General features: G+C 40.8%; 1 protein-coding gene across 1 annotated transcript in view; it reads left to right on the plus strand.

Moving 5' to 3' along the window:
- Window positions 1-23,588, plus strand: part of ADK (adenosine kinase) — a gene marked incomplete in the record, with an annotated part of 3,127,006 nt that overhangs the window by 1,415,367 nt on the left and 1,688,051 nt on the right.

A 23,588-nucleotide genomic window follows, 5' to 3' on the forward strand; every position in this document is an offset into this window, starting at 1 on the left:
AAGTCCAGTAACGTTGTGCTGAGGTCACTATGCTTAACCGGTATAAATGTTAAGCCTTTTGCAAGTAATTCAATGAGCTCCTTTTAATAACGTAGTCAGTAAAATTGTACAATTTAAAATCACGTTCCGAATTGTACAAAATATTATAATTACCGGTTGGGAGACGCTCATTTATTTCATCTTCGAATTGCCTGCTCTGGTATTGTAAGTCCAGGTTGTTAACTGCTGGTTCTGTTTCCTCCGTTGGTGGCTCTGGCCTTGTGTCGAAAAAGAATGCTGCTGTTGATTTTTAATAGGAGGGTGTTTCCAACTTGATTCAAGGGATAATTTCCAGCTAAATTCAAAGGGTATGTATTATCTTCCTCAGCGATATTGTAACCGTGACTATTCGGTACATCTCCTTGACTGTTATTGGTTTGAGGAACTTCCCGGTTGACGTCCGGTCTAAGATTACCATTGGTTACACTGCCAGTACCATTTCACATTTGTGAAAGGGGAGGATTGCGGTAAGCCACCCGATTGTTGTAATTTCTTCGGTCCCTTTGTAATTTTTTAAGTTTGATGTCCTTAAACTTACAAATTTGTTGGTTTATGCTGTTAGAAATCCTATTGTAGTCGTAATGGTACCATTCAAAATCATTGTCTTGTTTTACATCATTGTCTATTTGGGCCACTTTTTCTTCCAATTCTGAAATAAATGAATGGTAATGTTTGGATATTAACTGCAATAATTCAAGCCCGTGTTTATTAAACAGTTGTAATAGATCCTGGTCGAAGGGAGATCCAGATACTAACCCAGTCTGGTATTGCCAGGATCTTAAGCTCTTAGGGACAATCTCTTCCTTTAGGCACTCCTGAAAATATGACACTTCCAACTGTAATTTTTTTAATTTTGAACGGTCTCTGATCAAGTGTTTTTAAATTGGTGACTATACTTGCCCTGTCCCTTGCCCGTTGTTCCTGTGCTGGATTACTGTTTGTTCTCAGTAGGTCCGGTTGGTCTCTAAGCCAAGTTGCTAAATCAGGAACACCAATGAGCTCACGGACAGGGAACGCTGGTTGTAAATACCTTCCATTCATTAGATTGTTGTCAGTTGGATTACTGTTTGCAAGGTTAACAGTAATGTCCGTCTGATTCTGAATCACAATTATTGAGTCAACCAACTTGTCGGTTATCACTTCCTTGTGTTGAATGTACGTTAGAGAAGTCTCTTGTTATGGACTGAGTACTACACTGTGACAAGCTGTCCATATGATTAGATAACACATCTAGTCGTTGGTTCATCAAATTGATTAAAGTTGTAAGGTCACCTTCTTTTTCTATTGTGTTAGGTGAAGGTAAACTGGTCAAAGAACCTGAGAGAGTTTCCGAAGCCATAACTGCAAACACAGTACTGAAAACGAATACACAAACTACAGAATGCAGAAGTCTTCCCGGTTGACCAGTACTCCACTTTATTGTAGTATCCACCAGGATCTATTTAATACTACACAGTTGATTTGACTTGATGTCCTTCAAGGATGCATCTGCAGTCCTTACAAATGGGTTGTCCTGTCGTCAGGCAGCCCTTCGGTCGGCCGGATTCCAAAGTCTGGGTCTGATCTCGGCTGGAGTCGCACTTCACCCGACGTCATAGCTGCAGTTCTTCGGGTATAAAGGCATCAGCCGACGCCATTTTCCTCAGTCTTTCTTGCCGCGTGGCGCCCGAAGCAGAAGCTCTTCGCAAGTGCCGGTCGGTCAGAACCAGAGATTACTACTACAAGTACCGAAGACTTCTAAAAAGCTAAGTACCCCGTTGGGACTCTTTCTTGCCTCAGCCGATGTCAGAAAAAGTGAATAACTGTTTAAATTGTGGGAAACAAATACCTCATAAAGATTTCCACTCTTACTGCTTACCTTGCTTAGGCCCAGACCACGACGTAGCAGCTTGTCTAGCCTGTGCTTCTTTCAACCGACGAACGCTTAAACGTCGGTCGGAATTTGCTGAAGAGTTTTTCGGCTCCGCTTTTGCTTACATTATGCCGTCGGATACTCCAACTACGCAAATTTCTAAAAAACGCAAGGAAAAGGACCGACACTCGCGGTCCACGGTTTCGGCTGAAACCGCGGTTAAGCCAACCGCGAGTGTCTCTGTTTCGGCTAAAACCAAGTCCACATCCAGACAGGGCCTCTCACCCTCCTCCAGAGAAGAGGACTAGAGTAGAGCCCCCTGAGCCAGTTTCTTCAGATGGCACCTCTGATGAATCAGATAATTCAAACCCTCCAGAGGCCCCTTTTTCTCCTTATGAGGACTCTGATGCAGAAGAGTCCATTCCTTCTGCCTCTCCGCCTGAGGAATTTTCTGTTTGGGAAACCTTGCATGCTATGAGGGAACAATTTCAATGGCAGGGCCAGGATTTTTCAGACTCTAGGAAAAGGCTTAGAACCTTTTTGCATTTGCCACAGCATAGGCCTTTAGCCATTCCTCCAGTACTTACTGTTGTGGATGATGCTTTTAATGATGCTTGTACTGCTCCTGATTCTCTTCCTCCGGCCCCTGCTAAGCCCGATAGGTACTACAGGGTTCCGGACACACATTATCATTTGTATAAGGCCCCTTTTGCAGATCCCGAAACTATCTCCCAGGGACCCAAGGCTGTAGCAGCTACCTCTACCAAACCCCCCCCCCCCCTCTGAAAGGGAATCTAGGGCCTTAGAGAGATGGGGTAAAAAGTTTACACTTCTGCTACTCTTTCAGCTAGGGCCTTGAACTGTCAATTCCACATGATTCAGTATCAGGAATTTATGTTAGACCAGTTAACTAAAAAACTGTCCTCGGATGAACCATTAGACAAAAAATCTGTACAGGAAATGGTACATAACATTCAGCAGGTCAGTAATCATTCCTTAAAATGCGGCTATGATGCACTGGAGGCTTCCTTTAGATCAGCCATGACTGGCACAGTGATCAGAAGACATGCATGGTTAAAAGAACAGTCCTTACCAGACCATGTTAAATCAAAGCTCCTAGATGCTCCCATGGATAAGCTTAATTTGTTTGGCTCCCTGCACAGCAGGTGCTGAAGAAGGTGGAAGAGAAAGCAAAATCTGTCCAGACAGTCAAGGATTTCTTGCAGGTCCAGCCTCCAAGGTTTAGCAGGAACTGGCCTTCCAAGAATTGGTCCTTTCCAGACACCTCCAGAGCTCCGAGAGGCAGGAATAGACGCACAAGAGGCAGGGGTCAATCCAGAGGTGCCTACAGGGGACGGCAGTGGCAGGCTAACAACCAGCGAGGTACAGCCACAGATCCAGCCACCACCACTTCCACAGGACAATCACAGTGACTTGGCTCTGGCACCGCCTACCAGGGAACAACTAGAGGCACCCTTAGGCGGAAGCTAGCCTTATTTTCAGTAAACTGGCATTACATCACAGGAGACAAATGGATTTTACAGACAATAGACCAAGGTTACAGGTTTCACTTCCATACTCTACCAAGGAAGAGAGGAATGCCAAACCTACCTCCATATCAGAAGACAGAAGCTCTAGAACAAATAACTCACTTACTAAGGATGAGAGCTGTAGAAAGGGTACCATCTATGGAACAAGGGCAAGGATTTTATTCCAGACTCTTCCTGGTACCAAGAAAAGAAAACCAATGGAGGCCTATTCTCGACCTGTCCGCTTTAAACACATACCTCATTGTTCCAAAATTCAAAATGCTGACCCTACAGCAGCTTCTTCCCATGCTGGGCAAGGAGTCTTGGCTGGTAACTCTAGATCTCAAGGAGGCATACCTGCACGTCCCCATACGACCAAATTGCAGAAGATACCTCAGATTTCTTGCAGGATCAGAGCATTATCAATTCTCAGCATTGCCCTTTGGCTTATCTACTGCCCAGAGTATTCACGAAATGCCTGGCATCAGTAATTGCTCATTGCAGGCTTCAGGGAATTCAAATTTTCCCTTACTTGGACGACTGCCTGTTACAAGCGGACAACAAAAACAAATTAACAAAAGATTTGCAAAGGGTCATTCATCTACTACAAGCCCTGGGATACACAGTCAATATAAAAAAGTCAAGGCTGATACCATCCCAAAGGATAACCTTCTTGGGTGCAGATCTGGACACATCAAAACAAATGGCATTCCTGACAGTAGAAAAACAGGAGCAACTCCCTTTCTACTTCATGGCATTAACAAAGCAGAACCAGCTAACAGCAAGAAAAGTCCTGCAAGCTCTCGGTTACATGGCATCCTGCATAATATTGATTCCACATGCCAGACTACATATGAGAAAGTTACAGTGGTACCTAAGGAATTTATGGTCTCAGCACAAGCACAGCCTAGAAACCCAAATTCCAATAATTCCATGCCTGAAGCAAGAATTCCAATGGTGGGCTCAGGCACTGAGCTTCAACATTCACTTACAAGCAATTTTTGTGCCAGGAAAAGAAAATATACTAGCAGACATCCTAAGCAGAACTACCACGGATGCCCACGAATGGATGCTGCATCCAGACATCTTCAGAACCATTACAGGGAAATGGGGACTACCAGAAATAGACTTATTTGCATCCCCACACAATCACCAACTGAAAAAATTCTGCACAAGGACGTACCACCCACTTGCTTGGAAAGTGGACTCCCTATCTTTCAGTTGGAAAAACCTGACAGCATATGCATTCCCACCTCTTCCTTTGATGCACAAGGTGCTATTGAAGATCAAAGAAGACCGTCCAAGGATCATCCTGATAGCTCCAGACTGGCCAAGGCAACATTGGTACCCATTACTGAGGAGTATGTCTCGGGAACAAATATGGCCTCTGCCTCTAGTTCCCTTGCTGTTATCACAGAACAACTTCAAAACCCTGCATCCAAACCTGAAAACACTGCAGCTGGCTGCCTGGAACATTGCATAAGACCAAATAACCCAGATTTATCTCAAAGAGTTAAAGACATTATCTTGGAGGCTCGCAGACCCTCAACAAGAAAAAATTATTCAGCAAAATGGAAAAGATATCTCATTTGGAGTACTGCAAAAGGAGAGAATGTGTCACTGGTAAACATAGCTAACATCCTGGAATACTTGGCAGAGCTCTTCCACAACGGCCTGTCCTATTCTTCCATTAAGATTCATGCATCAGCTATTTCAGCAGAATACAACTTGGATCCTCCAGTCTTCTCACATCCTCTGCTCAGGCAGTTTCTGAGAGGAATTAAAAATGTAAAACCACCTAGGAAGCCACCATTGCCAGCATGGGACTTGAACTTTGTACTAGAAAAGTTGACACTCCCTCCTTTCGAACCAGCAGCAACAGCAGAATTACAATACTTATCATGGAAAACTGCTTTCCTGCTTGCAATCACTTCAGCAAGAAGGGTATCTGAGCTGCAGGCATTAATGGCAGTACAGCCCTTCCTGATCTTCCATCAAGATAGAGTGTCCATGAGAACTAATCCTACTTTTATGCCAAAGGTGGTCTCCAGGGTATCTTTAAATCAAGCTATCCACCTACCTACATTCTTCCCCAACCCACAGAACAGGGAGAAAGACTGTTGCATACCTTGGATGTACATAGGCAATTACGTTACTACCTGGACAGGACCAAGAGCAATAGAAAACTGACCAGCTACTGGTAGCATATGCAACAGGAATGGAAGGAAAAGCAATTTCAAAACAGACAATCTCTAAGTGGATAGGAAATTGCATTAGATTTTGTTACTCCTACCATGGGAAGAAAACTCCAGAAAACATCAGGCCTCACTCTACAAGGACTACAGCCACTACCACAGCTTTTCTACGAGGAGTGGCTACCAAAGACATTTTAGAGGCTGCTACTTGGAGCTCCGTGCATACATTTGCCAAGCATTATAATTTACCTTTATACTCCAGATCCCGAGCAGGTTTTGCCACTGCTGTTTTGCAAGGGATCTTAACTACACCATAATTTTATTTCTCCTCCTGCCCCAGTTTGGCTATGGTATTCTACCCATTTGTAAGGACTGCAGATGCATCCTTGAAGGACATAGTACAGTTTTGTACCTACCATAAATGTAGATGTCCGATAGGCATGCATCTGCAGTCAGGATTACCCACCCTCCTTCCCCTCTGTGGTACTCCTAGGGTATTTGCCCATCTTGTAGCTAGCTGGGGGAATCTATTATGGTGTATTTGTTTGTATATATGTACATACATGCTTATTTTTTGTTTGCTCTCTACTATTTGGAACCATTTGCATTTATCCAAATTTAGCCTTCCTAGAGGGCACCTGGCATCTGGTGCAAGAAACACTGAGGAAAATGGCGTCGGCTGATGCCTTTATACCCGAAGAACTGCAGCTATGACGGGTGAAGTGCGACACCAGCCGAGGCCAGACCCAGACTTTGGAATCCGGCCGACCGAAGGGCTGCCTGACGACAGGACAACCCATTTGTAAGGACTGCAGATGCATGCCTATCGGACATCTACATTTATGGTAGGTACAAAACTGTACTTTTTACTTTGTGGTTATTTTCTTAAAAGCTAATTGGTTTCTGTCACATGTTTAATTGAGCCTAAAATGCAGGGATCTAAAAGAGTGCATTTTTAATTATGACTTTGAATCTGAAGAAGTTTAGCCAGGGTGCTAAACGAAAAGTGCTTAATTTTACTTGGTTTCTATCTTTTTATTGTTTTACTACAATGAAGTGGAGTACTGATCAACCGGGAAGACATCCACATTCTGTAGTTTGTGCATTTGTTTTCACTTGTGTAATTCTACTATTCTGAAGTAGTGGCTGGTACCTTTCTATGCAGAATCTCTGTGCTTCAGGCTTTCACTTATAGGAAATCCTGTTGGTTTGTTTAGATGTATCCCTTATTGCTAACTCAGGCTCCCTCCCAAAAGTGGTGTCAGAACTGTCCTTGAATTAGTCCTTTTATTTCTTCATTTTCTATTGTACTTTGGGCATATAACTGCCATGTCAGATGTTTAGAAAAATTAAGTATAAGGAAACAGACCAGTTAGACTCTAGTTGTAATACAACAGGTAGGTTATATTAATAATGCTACTTAGGTGACATGACTCGCAAGTCATCTTGTGGAGGAGGAAACTCTGTATCTATCTATTGTTGATGGCATTCCTTACAGTCTAGCTGTGTAATGTTATAGGCAAAATTTGTGATTACTGTTGTCTGATATAGGGTGGTTTTGTGGTCTAATTGTTGTAGCTGTTGTCAAGTGGGATTTGAAAGGATAAAGACTGGGGACTTTTTCCTATTTAAATGAGAGATGGTGACCTTTAAAATGCTTCTTTCTCTATTACCTTCCGCCTTTGTATTAGAATTCACATAGTTTACTGCTTATAAGACTTTAAAGTGCCCCTTAGAGAGATGTTGATTTGTGCGATGATTGTGGGTTACTTTGCTTGTTTTCATTTTTATGGGTGAGTAAAAGGAGATGGAAAAGAAAATGACAGATGCCATGTGGTTTGAGAGGAACCTTTGTGGGAAAATAAACCACTTTTTTTTTTACCTTACTTATCCTTATAAAGAATGCACAGTTTATAAAATAAAAAGCGTGTGTGTGTTTACACGTTGAAATATGAAATATTTATATATACTGCGCTATCTTGCTCATGTTGAAGTGCAAGGTGGTAGTTAAGGAACTAATGTGCTAAACAGTTTTGAAGTCCAGAATCCTCCAGTAACCTTTGCTGTTAAGCATATGTGAGGCATGCAAGAGATGTATTCCACATCCTGTATGTTAATAATAAGGAAAGGCACTCCTCTTTTGCATTCTGCATTTCAATTCTAATTTTATTAATAAATTGATAAACAACAGTTGAGCTTATCCTGGAGGATGGGTCCCAGTGAGACTAGTTTGTAAGCACCGTTGCCAAATAATAAATCTGTGCCGTGAACCTAAGCTCTCGGAATGCCTTGCTGTACCAGGCAATTTATTCTGCACTTTATATTTTTTTCCTTTTCTGTCATTTTGTATTTAAGTTATTCCTCATACAATAACTGAAATGAATTTTATTCCTGGTGTTACTGTGAGAGAGTTTTCCTTAAACAGTAAGTCAAGGGGCTGTCTATGCAGTTTTTGGTACACTGAGTGTAGCTTCTGATGAGCAAAGTCTTTAGGGTTAAGTCAGTTTAAAACAGATTTTTTTTTGTAGTTTTTCTGGCTTTTCTCTAATTTGTATGCGTCTCTAATAGTGCAAAAACAGACTTCAGCATTCTATATGTGGTCTTATAAAAAAAATGTAGACAAAAGCACCTTCAGGATGTGTTTGTGTAACTGTACACAGTATATGGTGTTAATGCTGTAAAAGACTTTTCTGGCAGTTTGATGTCGATACTGATGCTGAACTTCCTACAGACTTAATACCGCTCAACCCCAGTGACATTTAAATATCATAGCAGATTATTAAAAGAAGAGAGTGCATTAACCTTTCTGTGCTTATTTACTGTATAACTGCATCATTTAACCTGATCTAACCAAAAAAAAATTTCTATCTTGTTTGCTAATTTCCCACCTTTTCTAACTAGAATAGTCCAGTTTCCAGGCTTTGCTGGTTTCAGGACTGTAGTTTCAGTGCTCAGAGCTATCCAGACCTTGCTATGGTAGAAGGAGATCCTCCTGCTTACCAGTGAGAGTGGGAGCATTGTACTGCGTATCTAACAGTAGAGGAGTGGTTTCCAGCTCTGAAATTGCAGTTTTATTGGCCATTTTGGGCTGATTTCTATCCCTTTCAACTTTCTGGCGTAAATTGCGCACTGCGGGGCTAAGGTTAAACTATTCCTGGTGCCAGAAAGTCTGCTCTTCGAATTTTCCCTTAGAACTATCTAGCTTATCAGCAGTAGCACTAAAATCTGTATACCTGTTACTAGCACTTGCTCTAAAACTTGCTAAAAAGCACTAGGAAGGCTTAATTTGTTAAAAACACTCACCTCTCCTTGGTAATAAGGAGAAAGTAGTCGTAGGCACTAGACAGCCTATAATTGCAAGGGAAAATGGCGCTTGTACTACACAGACAGCACCTAACCAGGCATGTCCAAGGGTCAGCTTCTGGTGATTTCTCCTGTCCACCTGGTGAATCTGGGCAATGTAGCAAGTGCCTCATGTACACAGACAACCCTCTCCTCCTACCACTAAACATTACAACCTGCGAGAGATGCACTTACATAGCCAAACTGGAAGCAAAGCTCTCTCCAGCCAATATTGTGCTAGAGAGTCGAGGAGAAGGTTAACGCCCACACAACACCTCAAACAACACATAGTCCTTCAAAACCCACACCACCAAAACCCACACCAAGCAACATAAAACCCACATATGCGGAGGCTCTTAACATTAACCTGCCCTAGCAACAAGGACCTCCGAAGCTGAAAAGCAAGCAAGCACCACCCCCAAACACAACCAAAACACCACATAGCTCACAACACCAGTGTGCTACCCAACAGCAGCCCCTAAGACAAAACAACGTACCCAACACTTTAGTCATAGGTGACTCTATAGTAAGGCACACTGATGTCCCACTCACCAGGCTGAACAAGGAGAAAATTACAGTTAGTTGCCTGTCTGGTGTCAGGATCTGCCACATAACACATGCACTCAAGTCACTCCACAACAGGTATAAATATGACTGTCATTGTCCATGTTGGAGTGAATGACTTGAGATGTACCTCCCTGGACTACATGAAGAGAAACATGGAAGAGCTCTCAGATCATGTAGCCCAGGCAGGTATGATCCTATCCCTGAGTAGAATCCTGCCTTCCCCCAGAATGATACCACAGTATAAGGACAAAATGATTGACTTCAGTAATTGGCTAAACTTCTGGTGTCATTCAAAGGAGATCCAGTATCTGTCTGCCTGGGACGACATGATCGACAAACCACGATGCTTTGCTAGAGATGGATTGCACCTGTCGCTCCTGGGATTCAGGTTACTGGCTAAGGCTTTTACCACCCCTATAGTGCCTTTTTTAGGCAAGGTTCAAAGGACAAAACTACCACCATAACAGGTACAAGCAAGCAAAATCTGAAGGTAATGCTACTCGATGCTAGAAGTCTAAACCTCAAGATGCACTCTCTCGAGGCTCTCCTAAAAATGGAGAACATTGATGTCTGTGCAGTAACTGAGACCTGGTTCAAAGCTCCAGTAAGCACCCCTGCAATACCAGGCTACAACTCATACCACACGTTTCGGCCACCAAACCAGGACCGAAACACTAAAGGTGGAAGTGTGTCCATATTCACCAAGGATATTCACACCTCTAGGCTGGTTGCCCAACACAGGGTATCTGAAATTCTTCAGGTGCAACTAACACTAGGTAAGACTGCAGTACAAATTGTAGCTTGCTACAGATCCCCCACCATGCCCCAAGATTCTTGCTACACCTTTCTAACCATACTGGAAAATATTAAAATACGACCAAACACCCTAATACTGGGTGATTTCAACTACCCTGCCTTTAACTGGGAAAACTGCTCCTGTACCAGCACCTTTGCCAAACGTTTTTTGGAATTCATAGATTCCAACAACCTAGACCAACTAATTCATAGTCCCACTAGGGGTACAAATATTCTAAACCTGGTCATTGCCAATGTGGGAGATCGATGCTCCACACCAGCGGTCACCCCCTTGTTGGTCAGATCAGACCATAAAGCTAATCACCCTTGACATCCACATCGCACCTCCACCTCCCTTTAAGGAAACCTCCATAAAAAAACTTCTCCAAAGCCAACTTCATGCTTCTCAAGTCAGAAGTAACAAACTTCATGACACCCATTCAGATGGGAACTGGAAGTTCAACTGCTGAATCCTACCCTAAGGTGCTGTACGAGCACATTCACTTGTGCATGGACCGAGCCATCCCAAACAGAACCAAGATGCTGTCCTCTAAAAAAGGAAGCCAATCTAGTGGTCCCCCCGCCATAAACAAAGCTGCACAATCGAAGGAAGAAACTGTTGCAGAAAAGAGGAAGAACCCAGGATTCAAACTCCCTTACCAGCCTCAGTAGAAAGCTGTGATCCTTCATAAAATCTTCCAAAGCTAGTTATGAAAATAAAATCGCCAAAGATTCCAAAGACAGCCACAAGGCATTCTGTAGCTATGTTAATAATCTAAATGGCAATACTCAGATCTGCTCTGAGCTACAACAGAATGGCACTATATATACTGATCTGAAGGATATTGCCAATATCCTGGCAGATAGAATCAGTGCCAGCTCTACCCCCCCCTCTCACTCCCTAAAGGGCCCATCTCAATAATGAAAGAATGCCAAATTCTTGTAATCACGGCCACTCAGGTAAAAAACGCACTCTCCAAAGCCAAGAATACAGCATCCATGGGACCAGACGACATCCCGGGCTGTGTACTGCATGAACTACAAAATGAACTGGCACCTCACCTGTGTGTCATGTTTAATCATAACCTCACCTCAGACTTCGTGCCCACAGAGTAGCGCACAGCTAGAATCATCCCACTGCACAAGGGGGGATCCAGTTTGGGTCCCGGAAACTACCATCCCATCAGACTGACGAGCCTGATCTGCAAGGCCATGGGACTTATTATCATGGAACAAAGACATTGGCAATCTTCAAACACTGGACCCCACACAGTTTGGGTTCGTGAATGGCCGATCTTGCCTCCTGAACCTGATCAACTTATTTGAATCAGTCTCCAGAGCCGTGGACGAGGATAAGGTGGTTAAAACATCCTACTTGGCCCTCGCCAAGGCTTTCAACACTATCCTCCACTCTGGAATCATAGATACACTTACTAAGCTGGGCATTAATCCCTACAACACTCGATGGGTTGCAAACTGGCTTACTGACAGAACACACACTGTAAAAGTAGCGGACTCAAAATCCACCTCCAGACAAGTGACAGGTGGTGTACTGCAGGGTTCTGTCCTAGGAGCACTCTTGTTTGGCATCTACTTCTCTGAAGGTACAGGCCAACACTAAGGGACTCTAGCTTACAAAGTTAGCAGATGACTGCAAGCTGGGAGCCATTATTGAATCCCCAAATTATCTGGATATACTACAAAAGAGCCTTACCGAAACAGATGCTTGGTGCCAGAGCCATGGGCCCAAGCTAAATGCCAAAAATTGTATAGTTGTCCCCTTTGGGGAAAAAAAACACATACCTGTGAACTACCACATAGGTGGCAGTACACTAAACATCAAAAGTGTGATGAGACCTAGGGACACAGGTGGACAGTGGTCTCACCTTTAATAACCACATAGCCACAACAGTTAGAAAATCCTTCTACGTGGCACACCTCATCACTAAGGGCTTTTCATCCAGAAAAAAGGAGGTCATTGTCCCTCTGTATTCACCCCCCATTAGACTCATTATAGAATACAATGCCCCGTTTGATATGTACCTCACAAGACATCTGCAACAACTAAAAAGGCCCCAGAAATACCTCACAAAAAGAATCACAGGCCTAAAGCAGATGCCTTATGCTGACCATCTAAAGAAACTCCAGCTATACTCTGTTGCATATCGTCTACTCAGAGGCGATCTCTGCCTAACATACAAGGCGATGTCAAACCCAGAGTTGTTGGACATGCTACACTTAAAGAAATCCCAATCCCTCCGAGCCACACGCTCCAAGGGATCTTAACCTTGTCATCACGATGAATAGAACATGCTGGAGGGATAGGTTCCTGATCCAGAGACTTCCCCATACTCTGGAATAGGCTGCCCATACATGTCAGGCAGAGCACCTCATTGGCCCTCTTCAAGATGAACCTTGACGACTGGATGGGAGATAGGAAATTCACCCCAGGGATCACATCAGTAGCCCTGCTAGACAGGGGTCCAGGAAAGTAAATATTTGTGGGAAGCAATAGCCAGGGAATTGTTATGGCTAGGCTTGTATGGGCCCTAGGGCCGATAGCCTAGTACCTACCTATGAGCCTATGAATTTTCTTATTTTGCTCAATAGGAAGTCTTTAAATGTTAGACCTTATATAGCTAGTAATAAGGAATCTTTATATAGGCTATTTATTTAATAATGTCATGTATCCACAAACATGTCTGATTTGTGAGGACCAACAGTAAATATAGAAGGAGCAAAGGTAAAACCGAGGGTAAACGTCCGAGTGCTCTTACTGAATCAAAGCAGTTGAAAGGTAACACTGATCAGTGGGATTAACTACAGCTAATAGTAACTTATTATTGGTGAGAAATGGTATTCTTGTTTCCAGTAGATTATGGAACGCTTCTCTATATTCATCTCTACTAGTACACCAAGAGTGTAAAGCTCCAGGAGTCTGTACAGATTGTTACTGTTCTGTGTCATTTGTTGTGGCAGTGACTGAATTGTCATTGTTTTTTCTCACCTGTGAATGCGGCATCATTCTGGAGGTGAGCATGAAGATGTTAAGTAACAAAGGATCAGGCACCAAACCCTTTCTGACCAGACACACAGACGAAATAAGAGTTTCAAACAAACCACCAAAAACAACACTCAGTGTAAAACTAACCAAACAAAATAAAAAAACACTGAAGGCAACAGGAAGACAAGCTCATAAACATTTAATCAACACTTGTCAATCAGACTTCATCAGAAATACAAACAAATCAAAAACTTTCACATATATATATATATATATATATATATATATATATATATATATATATATATACTCTGCTCACTAAAAACTAATTAATAAACCTATAATTGATTGGTGGGCTATCTGCACTCAACTTTAACTGCCATAATGTCTCTTTCCTTTCCACTCTGTTCTTCAACTTCCAACCCCTTAAGTCTTTCTGTACATACTCTAAAACAGAAAAAGTTAATTTTCTATACATAGTGCACATGGCAGAGTGTCTAAAGTGTTACTGTCATCTTTACTTTTTATAGCATAATAATGCTCTTTAATCTGTTTGTTTAAATTCCTAGTGGTCATGCCCACCAGGTTTAAATGACATGGTGAATGTAGAATTGTTTCTTGCCATCAAGGGTTAAGTCATATAGCAGTAACCCACGCCTGGGTGTGGGTAATGCTGGATTTACCCACGGTTGGCATGGTTTGGTCACAAGGGCAAAGCCCGAGTGGCCAAACAAAGTCAACCGTGGGTAAATCCAGCAATAGCCACACCCAGAAGTGGGTTATTGCTATTATACAATGACATTATTTAAGAAAAAAAATAATTACTTTTCTTAAACAATGGCATTGTATAATGCCTCCTTGCTGCCCTTCCACAGCTGTCTGGTATTCTGTGGCAGTTCTGATGTACTGCGCAGGCGTATGCCTACGCTGTACATCAGAGCCGTGGTCAAAAGCAACAGAGAAAGCAAGATCTCTGTTGCTTTTTACTGTTTTGCTATGTTAAATGGGTTTAACATAGCGAGACAGCTTTAAAAAAAGCAACAGAGAATCTCCGTTGCTTATTTTAAAACTGTCTCGCTATGTTAAACCCATTTAACATAGCGAGACAGTTTTGAGAAAAGCAACGGAGAAAGCAAGATCTCAGTTTCTTTTTACAAACTGTCTCGCTATGTTAAATGAGTTTAACATAGCAAGACAGCTTTAAAAGAAACAACGGAACGGAGATCCGTCGCTTATTTTAAAGCTGTCTCGCTATGTTAAACCCATTTAACATAGCGAGACAGGTTTAAAAAAAAAAAGCAACAGAGAAAGCAAGATCTCACTATGTTAAAGGAGTTTAACATAGCGAGACAGTGTTTTAAAAAAGACTTATATTAATGGAAAAAGTCCGGGCGACCGGACCTTTTTCCATTAGTAAGCGTTGATTAAGTAGGTTTAAGGAAATAATCCTAATTAATATTCAGGGAATGATGTGACTATCTTTATTTAATACATTAACCAATACTGCATCGTGTGGAAAATCTAATCAAATGCCTTAGCTAGATCTAAGACTGTTACATCTTTAGGTAGAGCCATATTGATGCTGTCCGCTGTTTTATCATAGACAAGGTAATATGATCTGATGCCCTTGATTGCCCAGCAGTAGAACCATGCTGTTCAGTCTGCTGGCTGTAAGAAATGAACTGGCATGACTTTCAAGATAGTCCCCTCAAGACTTGTTCCTGTTTTGCTAGTTAGACTAATTTGCCTACAATTGTTTAGGCTACTGGTGTCACTGCTGTTGTGCAGAGGAACAAGTGTGCCTGTTTTCCTGTATCCCAGGTATGAAACTGCTGTCTGTGAGTTGTTAAAATAGTCAAGTTAAGCAGAGGGTTGTACATTCCTTGGACTGGCTTAAAAGTATCAATTTGTGTCATGTGGACCAACTGGAATTTTGTAAATAATTATGTGTCATTTATTAATCAAACTGATTTGTACAGATGCTTGTGCTGAAAATGTATTTGAGAGGTTTGCTTGTGTTAAAAATGTATCAACAGTGCATTCTGCTGGAATGAAAAGAAATGTACATGTATTATTGTAACTGAATTAATATATATGTTTTAATAGAGAACACTGGGACAGCAAAGGTTAACCAGCCAGCTTACTTTAAGAAAAACAAGGGAACTGTTAATGAGCCATTAAACCATTAAAACGGCACCCCACAGTGCTGAGTGGGACCGGAGATGGTGGGTCTGGGAGTAGCCATTAACTTAGCTTTTGCAAAGGAGGAGGAAAGTGTTGTAAATGTTTCTGGCTCTTGGGCGTTGTCGTTAAAGCTCTAAATGTGTATTGTAGCAGTCTGCTAAAGTCCCGTGTCAAACTTGAAAGGGAGTTATTGTGAGAACCTACAGTCCCGTGACCAGATGAGGTTATTCTGCAAGCTATCTTTGATATATTTTACAGGGAGTAATCTCTAAAGGAGTTTTCTGTTTTGGGGAAACTGACTAGAAAAACTGCTCACATATTTCATTGTGCCTTGCTCTATCAAGTAAGTTATTAGAGAATAGTAATTTTCCTAGAATCAGTCAAGAATATAGTGAAGCTTAGTTTAGATATTGTTTTTCTTTATTTGTATGAGCCTGTCCATCAGTGTTGTTTTCAATATTTCCTGTGATTTGAACTGTATGGTTTACTGTGAATATATATTTAGTATTTTCTTGTTCTGTTATTATTTATTATTAAATATGTTTAAACTTTTATTGTGGCTGGTTCTTGTAGAAAGTATTTAACCTTTGAGAGTGCTTATATTTGTTTGGTGACACTGTGTGGGCCTTTCCAGAAGGCCTAACCATCCTGGTCAACTGCTACCATTTGTGTTGGTATTAATATTACACAGTATATTTTGACACCCTTTGTTAAGGGTCTTAGAGTAGCTGATTGTGGAGTGTCTGGTGGTGATGATGACTACCTTATACTCCGGGCAGAAGGGGACACAGCAGGTAAATTTGTGCCAGCCTTTCCCAAGTGTGTGTGTGTGTGTGTGTTTGTGGAGTCTACTTGGGGCAGGGACCTGGAGCTCTGGGTTCACAGAGAGGGTGCTGGAGGACTTTGCTTAGACACTCTGCTGAGGACCTAACCCTACAGCTGTACCATTGTGAGTCTTCTTGGGGACGTGGAGGGAGTCAGATAGAGAAATCCAGACCATGAGATTGTGTGTCCCTGTGTAGTCTTAAGGAAAATTGTACTTGGTGCAGAGAGCTGCATCTAGAAATACTGAATATATCCATTTGTATTCCAAGTGCACGTCCCTCTCCAGTGTCAGTGGTGAGGATTCAGACTTCTTGATTACTGGCCCAGCGTGAGGACGTCACATATTGGCTGGCAGTGGTGGGACCATCAAACATCACGTTTGTTGGCAGTGGCGGAGCCATCACGTGACACACAGTGATTTTCCCTTAAGAGTCTGTTGGTGCACATTTAGGGAGCTTGCTTGGGTGATGTTTACCAACAGTCTGGTGTCTGGCTTTCATAGTGAATTCATTACAGGCAGCCAGTGTGGATACAGGAACATGTTGACAGGAATCTTCCTATTTCTGCTTGGAAAGATGTACATCATTGTTCCGAAAAACGGTTAAGCTGTTACTTCATGTAGTGGGGATAGATTATTATCTTTATTATAATTTCTAGAAGCATGAATGCAAGTCCTGAAATTGTTTGGAGGAGAAAAAAACAATAATTCATATATATATATATATATATATATATATATATATATATATATATATATATGGATCTAAGACATTTGCTCTATTGAGCAAACGTCCAAATCCATAATCGAACACACTTTAACAAAAGCACTTTTATCAAAAAAGCACTTTCATTAAAGCGTGTCAGTAAAAATAAACTAAAACACTACATTTACATTTTAGCAGGAGGGCTTTGCCCCCCTGCAACCCCCCATGTGGGGGGCTGTGCCCCCCCACACCCCCTACTTTAATATATTCCCTCTGGGACCGCACTACAGTGGGGAAAAGAGAAATTTCCCTTACCCGCACTGTAGTACAGCCTCGGCAACAGGCATACTTACGCGAAAGTGCTTCTTTGGTGAAAAATACTTTCGCGTATGCTCATTTTGGGTTTTAGTCGTATATATATATATATATATAATTTATTTTTAATTAAAGCAAATGCAAAATTTCACATTACTTTGAATGGTAATAAGAAGGAAATTTACAGAATCAGTAAGCACGTATTTGTGATATAAAGAAAGGGAACACTAATAATGCTGTTGCCAAGCATGCATGTCAAGATGGAACTGAAAATTTGTTTAGATTTCTTGTTTTACAAGTTGTATACTGTAATGTAAGAAAAGGAGATGTAGTTAATAATGCAAGAAATAAGTAATATACGTGGATAACTAAAATGAATGCTTTGCTATCTAGGTTTGAATGATACTTGCTTGTTAAAACCTATATTGAGAAAGAGGGGTTTGCATCAGTGATCATGTGATTAATTACATATTTAAATATCTGACTTGTGTGTGATTTTTGAAATACTTGGTGGAATCTTTAATGTGAAAGCTTGAGAATTTTATTAAATTCATTGTTCTAGTAAATTGCTGTTTTTTATAATAGTAATACCCATTTAGGTCTACTGGGCACACTGTCCCTTTTCAGGAATGACCCAAGAGCAATGCCTGGCTAAATGTCTTGCTCAAGGCCGCACATTAGACAAATGAAGGCTGAGGGAATCAAACCTTGTACAACAGAAAATACAGCTCACAGCCTTAGCCTTCTGCATCACCTGCCAGACATTCATGATTGCATGAAAAGCAGCCTTTCTCACATTCCATACGAACAGTTTGATATGTTGGAGGTTTCTCACAGGCAGACAAAACTGATTGTGCAGATAAATGCTTTAAGCTGAGAAGACGCACATTAACAGTTTCTCTAACGGGTACTTGGACTATAATGCCCTTATGACTGTGCAGGTAAGTTTTGCACATTAACAAGCAGTGTAAGTGGTGCAGCAGGTAGTACACTTGCCTTTGCTGGAGAAGGTGGTTTGTTGTATTCACACACCAGATAGATTGACTTCTGACACTGTATTGTAACATAGGGGAAGTGTTGCACTCCTGAGAGTGTTGTTCTTAGGATGAGATGTTAAACCAAGGCTACATCTCTAGCACAGATGTAAAAGATCCCAAAGTACCCATCAAAAAGAACAGGGGGGTGCTTTATTATACAAATTTACATATTTACAAAAATGTAAGTTAAATTTACATTCCTCCATCACTAGCAAAATTGTACATTAGTGTAGACCCCCACTCCTTTTTTCCATAACCACCATTTGATTTTCTATATTATGTTTGGTGATATCCAATTTTCATTAAAATTATCTTATTCGGTCTTTCATTCCCTATTATCCATACAATACAGAACATTTTTCTGTCCAGTTTGCGAACATATTCCTTAATACATTTCCCATAAAATCCATATGCAGTCATGTCCATATTTATCTGTTTATGATCTTGAAATTCTCACAATATTCTTTTCTGCTCCTTTTCCCATAAATTTTTAATCCTTTTACATGTTCTACTGTTTCTAATTCACCACAGAGGTGACGTGTTCTTTCATTTACTTGTTTTATAAGGCATATTTCCTTTTACCTATTAATTTGTAACCTCCATAAAAATCTTGACATACAACATTTTTCACACACAATTTATTTCTTTGTTTTATGGCTTTTATTTTTTCTTTTGTTAGGTATCCATGGGTTCACACAAATTTTGCATCATTATGTTTTTATACCATATTTTCCAATTTTTACCTATTCCCTCTATACTTAATACATCTTTATTTCTTCATTTCTCCATTTTCTCTTTTATTCACTTTTATTAATTTCCATTCCCTTTCGTATTTTTTTAAAATATTCTTACTACCAAATCATCTTTTCCATTTATCAATTTTAATACCTTGTATAGATACATTGAAGTGCTTTATACTATCAGGTGCAATAAATCCAACTGCCCCATCCTCCTTATTCATGTATAACACTGCTCTTTTAACTGGGATTAACTTAGATCCCCATATGAATCTGAAGATTTTTTCAAGAAACTGCTTCTCAAATTCTCTTCATATGATATATTTAGGTTCATAGGTTTATACTAGGCTATCTGCCCTAAGGCATTTATAAGCCTAGCCCAAATTTTTGTGGCTTACGCCACCCCTTATATGAAAAAATACTGTGCCCATTAGTTTGTTGTGCCTCTGTCCAGCAGTGACACAGAGATGATTCCCGGGATAAACCTACGATCTCCCATCCACAGGTCAAGATTTCTCTTGAACAGAGCCAGCGCGGTGCTCTGCCTCACATGGACCGGGATTTTATTCCACAGCATAGGGAGTCTCTGAGTGATAAATCTATCCCTCCAGCACGTCCTATTTATATCCATGCTAAGGTTTAAGTCGCTTGCTCTAGTGGTTTTGGTGGATTTGGATCTTTTGAGGTGGAGCATGTCCATTAATTCCGGGTTGGACATGGCCTTGTATGTCAGGCACATGTCACCTCTGAGCAGACGGTATGCAACTGAATAGAGCTGGAGTTTCTTCAATCTGGCAGCATATGACAGATTTTGGAGTCCCTTTATCCTTTTGGTGAGGAACTTTTGGGGTCTCTCCAGTTGCTGCAGATGTCGGGTGAGATACATCCCGAATGGGGCATTGTACTCGATCATTGGTCTGATAAGTGAAGAGTACAGGGGAACAATGACCTCACTAGATCTGGATGTGAATCCCTTCATGATCAGGTGGGCAATGTAGAAGGTCTTTCTAACCACTTTAGCAACGTGAGTGTCAAAAGAAAGGCCACTGTCAACCTGGGTCCCCAGGTCCCTGATAACCTCTTCTGTGCTTAGTGGATTGCCACCTATATGGTAGCTTGGGGTTACCTTGTTTTTCCCCAAAGGGTATGACTATACATTTTTTGGCGTTTAACTTCAGGCCATGGCTCTGGCACCAGCTATCTGTTTCCGTGAGTCCCTTCTGAAGGATATCCGTGTCCGATGCATTTTCCACTATGGCGCCCAGTTTGCAGTCGTCAGCAAACTTTGTCAGCCAAAGTCCTCCCATGTTGGCCTGTACTTCTAAGAAGTAGATGCCGAACAATAGGGGGCCAAGGACCGAGCCCTGTGGGACACCACTTGTGACCGGCTTGGAGTCTGACATAGCACCAGCAACTCTAACCCTGTGGGTTCTGTCCTTAAGCCAGTTTGCAACCCATCTTGTGACATATGGGTTTACATTTAAGCTGGTAAGTTTTTCTACAATACCCGAGTGGGGTATTGTGTCGAAAGCCTTTGCAAGGTCAAGGTAGGCTGTATGGACTGCCTTTCCCTCATCAATGGCCTTGGTGACTGTTTCAAAGAAGTTGACCAAGTTCAAAAGGCATGATCTGCCCTTGACGAAGCCAAACTGGGTCGGGTCCAATGTCTGCAAGTCCCCTATATCTTTGTTTATGAGCTCCATTATGATCCTCTCAATAGCTTTGCAGACTAGACTTGTTAAGCTTATGGGGCGGTAATTACCAGGGTCCGTAGAGGCACCGCCTTTGTGGAGTGGGACCACAGTTGCCGTACGCCACTCCTTGGGCACGTATCCTGTGGTAAGGCTGAGATTAAACAGCTGCCTTATGTGCGGGTTTAATTCCTCATTTAGCTCGTGTAGCACACAGCCGGGGACACCATCCGGTCCCATTGATGCTGTGTTTGTAACTTTAGAGAGAGCAGCTTTCACCTGCGCATTTGAGATGTCTGGGAGGCTACACTCCGCTGGGATAGTTATCTCTCCTTTAGGGGAGAGGGGTGAAGTTTGCACTGAACCTGTCTGCCAGTATGTTGGCAATGTCTGTGGGTTCAGTGATTTTTGTATCATTTTGGACTAATTCTGAGCATATCTGGGAGTTTCCACCCAGGTTCCTAACATAGCTGAAAAAGGCCTTATGATTGTCCTTTGAATCCATGGCAATTTTTCTCTCAAAATTGGCCTTAGTTGATTTTATGAGTGCTCGTATTTTTTTTTTTTACTAATAATGATCAGAGGTGAATTCCCTTTTATGGATTTTGTTCTATCATGTAATAGCTTTCTCCTCTTATTGTAAAGTTTGTTAATGGCTGGGGTCCACCAGACTGGACGTTTGCCCTTTGTGGAAAGAGTCTTGGTTTTATTTGGGATTGCCTGATCCATGCAGTCCTGGAGGTGTTCATAGAAGGCATTTGTAAGGGCTTCCGCAGCTTGGGTTGTGGTTTCCACTGGCTCAGGGGCCTTGAAGGATACCACACCAGTCTTGAGTAGTGTGAAGTTTGCTTTAGAGAAGTTCTTCACTGTGGTCTTCTTTGTTTGGGGTGGGGGCGGGATGTGGATTTCCAGTGAGATTAGTTTATGATCAGATCTCACCAATGAGGGATATACTTCCGGTGTAGTGTATGATATTTTCCCATCCAGATTGTATTAATTAAATGTACCTCTTCTTAAAAGACAACCTATATATGTTCCGCATAACTTTAAGTCCCTTTAATTCTCTCAGCATTTTCTCCCATTGTACATTTAATATAGTATGTTCACCAGCATAATTTCCTATTATTGATATCTTTTTCCTTGTAAATTGTATTCCTCCCAACTTTTCTTCATCTCCCAAACACTTGCATTTTGCCTGTTCATTATTAATCCAAATTCTTCAATTTTTTTATGCACATATATGATTACCTCATTAATTTCTTCTCTATGTTTAGCCATTGATATTATATAATCATACAGTATAATAAGACAATTCAATATGAAATGCCCATTTCCTGTACATATTTACTTTTTGCATTTCATCGCTTATCTCTTAATACACAATTCATGACCATTACAAACAAAACTCATTGAACATCCTTGCTTTAAACCTGTATTCATTTCAGTTTCTTCACACAGCCAGCCATTTACTAGGATTCTAATTTTAGTATTTTTATATACCAAGTCACATACTCTCTTATTCATGTACGACAATGCTCTTCTTCCATTATTTGCCATAAAGTTTCATGCTGTATCAGCCACTATTAATGTTGCTGCTTGTTATTCTTATTCAGTATTATCCACCATTTCCCTAATTCTCATTAATAATTCTTTGCTTCATTTCCTTTAATCCCATAAATACCTCCCTCCATTACATGATGGGTTCTAATCTTTTTGTATTATCTTCATAGATAACTTATCACCATCTTTCAGCAGTACTGGCCTCCAGTTTTTTTGGTTTTCTTATCCCCCTTTTTCTTTATAAATCTCATAGTCCCCTACATATTTCTGCATAAAAAATACCATCATTTAACCATTATTAAATACTTCTAGCAAATTTTCTTTCTGCCATTGTATCAAAATCTTGTACATTAAATATCCTACGCCATCTGGTCCTTCTGATAAATTTATATTTATTTCTTTAATTACCTTCTCTAAATCCATAATTGTATTTTTTTTCCAGTTTTTTATTCATTTCTGTTGTAAACTGCTTCATCCTTCATTTGTTTTTCTTTATCACTTTCCCCCATCTCTTTAATGTACTGCACTACAATATTCATAATATTCCTGTGTTCTCTTTCAACTTCATTTTTATTTTTCATTTGTCTTGTTATGCCACTATTTTCATTTACTTTTTTATGTATAGTGATACTTCTTCCCTTTTCCTTGTAAAAAATATTTTTGTTTGTATAATAAATCTTTTTTTTTATTTTGATAAATCTCTTCTTTTCTGAAATATTCTTTCATTCTTGTCCAGATTGTATAAAACTGATTTTTGTTTCTCCATATTCCTTTTTATGTCTTTTTATTTTCCCAACTTAAATACATATTTTTATATTTCTCTCAAAATATTATCCACCATTCTGACCAGTTGTTATAAAAATCTCTCAAAGCCAAATGCCTAGGGTTACCACCCCCCCCACCACTTGAAGGGACAGTCCCTCTTTAAGCAGTTGTGTCCTGACAAAAATTTAAAATGGCAAATGTCCTGAGATTTTAGGACAAAATTATTTCCTAATAGTAGATAAAAAACAGTTATTCTGTATCTAAAATACCTAAATGTTATAAGAAACAGAATAAGCAACTAAAATGCTACAAGAATAACCTTTTATTTAGGCAAAAAAGTTTAAGTTCTAACCTTTGCACTGACTGTGGGTGTGTCGGCCTGTAATATCTGATGTTTGTACCAAAAATGTCCCACTTTGGCCATTTGAAAAGGTGGTAACCCTACAA

The sequence above is a fragment of the Protopterus annectens genome, chromosome 14.part0, assembly GCF_019279795.1.
Source record: "Protopterus annectens isolate FY-2018-M chromosome 14.part0, PAN1.0, whole genome shotgun sequence".
In the NCBI taxonomy this organism is placed as follows: Eukaryota; Metazoa; Chordata; order Ceratodontiformes; family Protopteridae; genus Protopterus; species Protopterus annectens.